Source organism: Triticum dicoccoides, chromosome 3B (assembly GCF_002162155.2).
Source record: "Triticum dicoccoides isolate Atlit2015 ecotype Zavitan chromosome 3B, WEW_v2.0, whole genome shotgun sequence".
Lineage (NCBI taxonomy): Eukaryota > Viridiplantae > Streptophyta > Magnoliopsida > Poales > Poaceae > Triticum > Triticum dicoccoides.
Window position 1 is genome coordinate 163,692,728 of NC_041385.1, and position 9,034 is coordinate 163,701,761.

Consider the following 9,034-nt stretch of genomic DNA (forward strand, 5'->3'; position numbering starts at 1 on the left):
GCAGGCGCCGCTCTAAGTCCAGCCACAGTAAAAATAGCGATAATAGCGCAAGAAAAATTCACACCCCAGTCGACTCCAAAGGCAACAACTACGATATGGACCCAGCAATGGAGCAAGATGAGCCAGGTCATGCCGAACATAGCCCAGATCAGACGCCCGATCACGGCAATCCCGAGGGTAGAACTCATCAACCTGCCTCCGGAGAGGAGGATAGTCGGGATGACGATGCATTCATCATTCCGGAAAAACGTTTGGAACAAGATAACCACCACTGAAGGCTTATGGCCACCATGAGGAGCCTAAAGAAGCAGAAGCAAAGGCTTAAGGCCGCGCAGGATACGCTCAACCGCAGATGGAACAAAGTGCTAGACACTGAAATAAAATATGGCGACGATTGCCACACAAAGAGCTACCCAAAGCGCAAGCTACTGCCAGAATTCGACGACGAGGCTATAGAGCCCAGTCTGCCGAAGAATAATAAGGCCGATCAGCTGGACCGACCACCTCGTGGCCGTGATAGAGCGGCTAATGATGCTGCACACAAGCCCGCACACGATTTCCGTGAGCTCCTGGACAAAAAGGTTGGTGCGGCCCAGTCCATCTATGGATCTAGAGGACGTGTTCCGGTGCAAGATCATGGCCACCAAAACGATCATACTGATCGAATACCAGTTCAGAATCAACCCCGGACACAACAGCCATCAACAGCATGCCACGACATGTCAAGATATAGAGGGGCTGTGCACCCCCTGTGCTTCACCGGCGAGGTGCTGGATCACGAATTTCCATAGGGATTCAAACCCGTGAATATAGAGGCATACGACAGAACGACAGACCCTGGGGTCTAGATTGAGGATTTTATCCTTCATATCCACATGGCTTGTGGAGATGACCTCCACACCATTAAATACCTGCCCCTCAAGTTGAAAGGACAGCTCGGCATTGGTTGAAAAGCCTCCCCGAAAACTCAATTGGAAGTTGGGAGGAACTTGCAGATGCTTTCAGGGCCAATTTTCAAGGGACCTATGTCCGACCTCCGGATGCTGACGATTTAAGTCACATAATACAACAACCCGGAGAGTCAGCTCGTGAGCTTTGGAACAGATTTCTCACTAAGAAGAATCAAATTTTTGATTGTCCGGATGCCAAAGCCCTAGCATCCGTGATGAATGGCTCGCCAGATACCTCGGCCAAGAAAATCCGAGGACAATGGGGGCCCTAACAAACCTTATGACCCGCTTCTGCGCGGGCGAGGACAGCTGGTTGGCCCGTAGAGGCACCAGCGACTTGGGCACATCCGAAATTACGGATGGCAACGGGAAGCCACGACGCAATAAAAACAAGCGTCGAAACAATGAAGAGAGCCTGGACAACACGGCCGTCAACACCGGATTCAGGGGCTCTCGACCCGGTCAACGGAAGAAGCCATTTAAAGGCATCAAAGATGGATCGTCTAGCCTGAACAACGTCCTGGACAGACTATGTCAAATTCATGGCACCCCCGAAAAACCTGTGAATCACACTCACAGAGAATGTTGGGTCTTCAAGCAGGCCGGCAAGCTAAATATCGAACACAAGGGAAGGGAGACACCAAGTGAAGATGAGGATGAGCCTCGCCAGCCGAACACTAGGGGACAGAAAAAAATTCCCACCAGAAGTCAAAATAGTGAATGTGATCTACGTGACTCATATACCGAGAAGAAGGCGCAAGCGCGCACTCAGAGACGTATACGTTGTAGAGCCCGTCGCCCCCAAATTGAACCCTTGGTCGGCTTGTCCGATCACTTTTGATCGCAGGGATCATCCAACTAGTATCCGACACGGAGGATCGGTTGCCTTGTTGCTTGACCCAATAATTAATGGGTACCATCTCACTCGAGTCCTTATGGACGGCGGCAGTAGTCTTAATCTGCTATATCAGGACACTGTCCGCAAGATGGGGATAGACCCGTCAAGAATCAGCCAAAGTAACATTACCTTTAAAGGAGTAATACCAGGCGTTGAGGCCCACTACACGGGCTCCCTCGTATTAGAGGTTACATTCGGTTCTCCCGACAACTTTAGAAGCGAAGAATTAATCTTCGACATCGCTCCCTTCCGAAGCGGCTATCATGCATTTCTCGGAAGAATGGCCTTCGCTCGCTTCAACGCAGTACCGCACTATGCCTACCTAAAACTCAAGATGCCCTGTCCATGTGGCGTCATTACAGTTAGCGGAAATACAGAGCGTTCCTTACGTGTGGAAGAATATGTGGCGGCTCTAGCAGCCAAACACTAAGAGGCCTCTCCTACCAGAATACATGATGGGTCGTCAAGACCACGGACACGGTTAGACGAGTCCGGTGCACCACCAGCTGTAATACCCCAGATAAACCTGAGCTAGGGTCCATAGATATACCCCCATAGGTGGTGCTAGGGGATGCAAACATGTCACAAAGCCTACATTTCGGCTTGACTTTATTAATATAACAATATATTGCATTTTCATTGTTCATTGAGAATAATCAACTTCTCGCATGATTACACTAGAGTTTTCCTTTTTCTTATAGATGACAATCCTGCTACACCCTTCCAGGATACGGCACAACAGAGACAAAGGAGCAGACATGCAACAGGGCCCCGCTCAAAGGTTTCTCTTTAGATTAAGCCCCTGTGCAAACCTTATTTAAATGTCTCTTGTTTCTTGACATCCCATGGGTATTTAATACACCCACGAGGGATAATGGCATTATTGGCATTTCGCCATGACAGATTAATGCATGTACCTGGAAATACAGGGTTCATAATCGAGGGCATTACTCAGCCCAGTATATGTTATAAAGTCTGAATACCTCCGGGAGTGTTCGGCGTCGCGAGTTTGGCCTTATATGCATCAGCTCTGAATCATGTCTTTGCTCAAATGTTGGGTTTGCCCGGCTCCTGGGTTTGTTGCCTTACGTTCCGTTTTATCGGCTAAGGTGGCCAAAGGAGAACTACCGCAATTGTGCCCTGGTTATTCCAGATGAGCATCTCAGTAGAGAAAGCCGAAAACTGACTGTCATGATACAGCGAGGGACTGGTCAACCACTTGAGGACTTATCGGAATCTTCGGGATTCCTCCGCATTAACGAAGGACCGTTCCCCGGTCATGTACATACGCGCAACACATTTGGATGCACACGGAAGTACCAGGGGCTATATAGTAGCCCCACCATCAAACTCATATGGCTAAGTGAAAGTTTTAGAGCTATATAGTCTGGTTGCCTAGTTCGACGTGCGATCACCTCCTTAATGGACCAAGACGTTGGATCAAGTGTGATTACGTGCACGCGAACACCCCCGCATTATATGAGTGGGGGCTGAAGCCAACGACTGCAAACTTTCAGGTTATATACATACATAAATGGCCGCACAGGAGGAACTACAGTACTTTCGGACAAAAGTATAAACACAACCTTTATAATTAAAACAGCATTTTTTTTACAATCGAAAGATTTGTCACTCGAACATGACACTCTTTGAGCACTGAGACTCTATTAAATGGGTGCCTTCTATGACTTGCTCAAAATAGTGCTCGGCCAGTCCTGGCTTCCTGCCAGACTCTGGGTTGCAATACCGGTGGCCTCCATATTTGCCCAATATGTTTTCACATGGGCAAGAGCCATCCGCGCACCGTCTATACACGGCGACTTCTTTACAACGTTGATACGCGACACAGTGCCAAGGAATTGTTGCACTAAACCAAAATAACTGTCCGGCATTGGTCCCTTCGGCCACAAATGATCTATGACAGATCTCATTGCTAGGCCGGACAACCTGTGGAGCTTGGCCCAAGAGGCCATCCTTTCATTCAACGGCATCGGATGCGTTGGAGCACTAAACTGTGACCAGAACAACCTTTCCATGTCATGATCTTTCTGATCCTTGAAGAACTTGGTCGCATCAGCAGTACTTTTCGCCAGGTCCACATACGCGTCTGCAACACTCCATAACTGATCCAGAGGAGCATACTTTGGATCTCCGAACTTCATTCGCAACAAATAGGAACTCCCAACCGCGATATTTTCGGCTTGTCGAAGCTCCTCCCGCATAGCTCTGACTTCAGAGCATGTCTCCTTGGCTGCATCCAAGGCCTTCTTCAGGTCAGCCGCTTTCACTTGGCTCTCCTTTTCAAGGAGCTCATATCGGCTAGCGACATCTTTCAGCTCCACAACCATCTCGGCTATTTTATCCTCGCTCCGGCGATGAGCAGCCTGTTCGGCTCTTAACTCCTCGGCCGCCTTCAGGGCAGCCGCATTGCTTATCCTGGCTTGTTCCTTGGCTAAGGCAAGTTCCGCCCTTAGGGCCTCCACGGCAGCAGCTCCATCTGCAGCCACAGCATATTATAGATATTAGCATCATGCTCCTCTTGATATTTGCTGATAATCCAATAGAAAACACATACCCTGTGACTCGTCAAGCCGCTTGTTCACAAGCGCGATGTCGGCATCTGCCACATCAAGCTGTCGCCTCAGTTCGGCGAATTTAGCAGTCCAGTCAACTGTCGGACCCTTAGCCATCTGCACATAATACAGTACGATCATTACTTCGAAGTGTGATCCTCCGATTGCCACCTAGGGCTGGCAACCAGAGTCTCAGGGGCTACTATCTATACGGAGCACACCTAGCGTGTGCGGTACCACCGAAAGATTATTTATTTTGTTGCGTACCTCAAAGCCTTTGTGCAGGCTCGTAAAAGCTTCATTCAACCCGCTTTTGGCGGATGAAATCTTCTCAAACACCATGCCCATTAAAGTACAGTGATCCTCTGAGAGAGCATCTTGCTCCAGAAGACCCGTCAGTGTGTCCGGCTGAGTGTCGGACAGTCCCGGACTTTTCCCATTGCCCTCCTTGGGGGCCGAACACTTCGGGCTTTAGGTTGCCGAAGCATTAACTTCCGGCCTTGATGGATCAGGAATCCTCCGTGACGACACCTCGGGGTCGCCCGCTCCATGGGGCGGGGAGGCAGGTGGAGTTTCACTCTCCATCATCTCCAGAAGAAGATCTCCCGAAGACGAACTCTGTTGAGAAGGGCTACAAGCCGGACTGCAAGAGATAGATCTTGGTTATTACTCTCAGAGGAAAAATAGTATATATTTATTAAAATACTTTTAATTAAACTTACAGCTCGGTGGAGGGCTGGCCTGTGTGCGGGCGTTGTGCGGCAAGGACGCCCTCTGGGGCAGGGCCCCCTGGCAAAGTTTTCTTCCCTTGTTTAGGCGCCTCCGCTTCTAAGTCCTCGGAGGCGGCCCTATTCTTCCCGCGGGGGGAAGGAACTTGAGATTCACCTCCCCGATTATCCTCCTTCGTGGAAACGTTAATTCCCCCTGTTTGGATGTACAATGTGTGAAGCCCACTCTCGGCTTCTCTGCTCTTCCCTTCGTCCTTCCCCGATGGCACTTGATAGGGTGCATGTTCAAGTATCTGGGTTAGTACCATATTCGGCAAGCCTTCGGGAAGAGGGGTCGGACACTTGATCCTCTCCGCCTTGCTAAACCAATCCTGGCCACGGATAGTTTTCAGAATAATGTTGTGATAAATATGAATAGAGTGTTCGGTTGCAGAGTTACTTACTTGGGTATCTGGACGATTGCAGTTCAAACCCACATCCTCGGTGGTGTCCGGACACTTTACGCGTGATCCGAAGAATAACCTATACATCCCTTCAAGCATCATGCCGAAGAAGTGCTGAATTGTTCGCGGTTCTTCTGGGTTGAACTCGCACATCAGGAGAGGTCGACGTTTGCATGGCAGGTCCCGTCGAACTAGCATTACCTGAATTACTTTGATGGGGCTAATATCCCTCTCACGAAGCTCCCGAACACGGCTCTGCAATGTTGGTACGCCATTAGCAGGCCCCCAGTCTAGTCCCACGTTGGCCCACGACGCCAGTTGAGGCGGAGGGCCCGAGCGGAAGGCAGGGGCAGCCGCCCACTTTGTGCCTCGGGGAACTGTGATGTAGAACCACCTCTATTGCCATAAATCGGACACCTCCGGGAAGGAACCCTTCTGGCCATGGGGCATCGGCGCTTTTGCTTATTACAGCGCATCTGCACTCCGCGTGTCGCCCATCGATCACCTTCGGCTTTACATTGAAGGTCTTGAGCCATAAGCCGAAGTGTGGGGTGATGTGGAGGAAGGCTTCGCACACAATGATAAACGACGAGATGTGAAGGATGGAATCCGGAGCTAGATCGTGAAAATCTAGCCCGTAATAGAACATGAGCCCTCTCACGATGGGATCAAGACTAAAGCCTAACCCTCGGAGGAAGTGGAAAACGAATACAATGCTCTCGTTGGGTTCGGGAGTGGGGATGACCTGCCCTTGGGCAAGAAGCTTGTGCTTGATGTCAGTGGTCAGATACCTGGCCTCCCAGAGCTTCGCAATGTCCTCCTCTGTGACAGAGGAGGCCATCCACCTGCCTTGAAGGTTGGATTCGGACATGATCGAAGATCCGAAGTGCTTAAGCCTGAGCTTTGGGTGATGGAACTCGAAGTGGGGGAAGGAGCAAGCATGGGAAGAAAGGGACAAGCCTCGGTCCCTCTATAAAGGAGGTGAATATCAAGTGTCCTCAGCGTGACCGTTTGGGACTTGCCTAAAAATAAGGAGTCATACCAACAGGCGTAGTTGGGTTACCCACACCCGTATTGATGAGAATCCGCGATAAGGGGGACACGATCTCTGCTTCAACAAGACGTGCCAATAAAACCGCCTTCCTATACGTGTAGTGGCAGGCTAGGGAAAACGGTTCGTATTAGACCGGGCCGCGGCGTGAGGACACACTGTGAAAAGTTGTCAGTAGATTAGATTTATAAAGTATCATGCTCTCTACGGTGGTATGTGGGAATTATTTTACAGAGCCAGACACGATCCTTGTTTTCAGAATCTACCTTGGAGTATTCGGAGATGGAACCCGCCTTGCAATGCCGAAGACAATCTGCATGTCAGACTTATCGTCATTGAAGCCTGGTTCAGGGGCTACTGAGGGAGTCCTGGATTAGGGGGTATCCGAACAGCCGGACTATATCCTTTGGCCGGACTGTTGGACTATGAAGATACAAGATTGAAGACTTCATCCCGTGTCTGGATGGGAATCTCCTTTGCGTGGAAGGCAAGCTTGGTGATTTGGATATTAGATATCCTTCTATGTAACCGACTCTGTGTAACCCTAGCCCCCTCCGGTGTCTATATAAACCGGAGGGTTCAGTCCGTAGGACAAGAACAACAATCATAATCATAGGCTAGCTTCTAGGGTTTAGCCTCTACGATCTCGTGGTAGATCAACTCTTGTAATAGTCATATCATCAAGATCAATCAAGCAGGAAGTAGGGTATTACCTCCATCGAGAGGGCCCAAACCTGGGTAAACATCGTGTCCCCAGTCTCCTGTTACCATTAGCCTTAGACACACAGTTCGGGACCCCCTACCCGAGATCCGCCAGTTTTGACACCGATAGCCACGTCATGTAGATGATTGTCCAGGTGATTTCGATGTCGGAGGTCGCTGAGGTGGAGGACCTCGACGCCACCGTCTGGGGTGGGGGAGGATTTGGGTGCACCGGTGACTAAGCTCTGAGCCTTGGTAGATACATATAGGGAAGTGGTCTGTTTAGGTTGGTGATGGAACACCAGGGAAGGTACCCACCTTTCGATGATGGTTGTGTGTTTCTGATGTTAAATGGAATCTTGAGAATGTTCTGTGCCATTGGTTTGGTATGCACTGGACGTATTGCCATCCATGAATACTACATCTAACTTTTATTTTTTTAATTCCTAAATTGTTAGTAGTAGCGTGGGAAATAAGTGAGCACTACTACTAGTTAGGTTAGTAGTAGCACGGGAAATAAGTGAGCGCTACTAGTAGTTAGGTTAGTAGTAGCGCGGGTGCACCCGCGCTACTACTAACCATTTAGATGTAGCGCAATAGTAGTAGCGCGGGTACTCGCGCTACTAGTAGGCAGTTTTCCTGTGCTACTACTAGCCTTTTTCCTAGTAGTGTCAGGGTATTCAACAGGGTCCTTGACATGATGGTGATTTGTTGTTTGGGGGTTCCTGTGTTCCCCTATCGGCCTGTCGCACCCTCTAGGAGGTCGGCCGGGCTGGTCGATACTACCGCGTGTCAAAAGCACGTTGTTAGTTGCTTAGTCATCAAATTCCGATAGCAAACGCCGGCGTGGGTAAGTTTGGATGCGCTCTCCCGCCATTCTTCGAGGTCTTGTTTGCCTACGAGAACTTCCATCCATTTGTCATTCGGCTCGTTCTAATCAGTGTGCATTTTTTGCAGCTTCTTTTTCCTACTCCTGGCGGTTGCCACCTGCCGCTATCTGGACCTTTCTTGCTCATATGGGTCTTCGGGGACTATAAAGTCCTCGTCTCCGAGGCTCTCATCTTCCTTGGATTTGGGTAGATAGTTGTTGTTGACCCTGTCGTCAAGATGTCAGGGTCTTCGTCCTCGGGTATTCCCGCGGGCCTATTCTGTTGCCCTGGAGAGGCTTGAATGTATGCTCCTTGGTTTTCGGCATCATCGGCCATGGAGCCATCATCAATAGCGCACGTGTTATGCCTGCTGGGGTCGCCATTAGTACCTTTCGGCCGTTGGCGATGGCGTCTCGAGGGATTCTTGGGAGTATCAACCATATAGACAACATAAGTGGACGTGGCGGCCCATTTGCCCTTATGAGTTGTAGGCGTGGGCGGGTTCGTCCTAGTTATGCCACCGACATCTTCATCCATGTCAGTGGCTTCCTCGGATGCATAGTCCAGTACGTCGATTAAGTCATCGACGGTGGCTACTAGGTGGGTGGTGGGTGGGACATAAATTTCCCTGTCATCATCCCTAAGTCCAGTATTTTCATAGACCAAGGTCTGATCGTTCGAGATCGATGACCTCTGAATGCGATCCAACATCTCATTAAGGTGAGACAGATCCTAAGAGTCCATGGCATGATTGTAGTCCAGGCTAATCTGGAGCATGATTCATCAGTCGCTTGATGCGAACTCGGCATGTTGGTTGGCT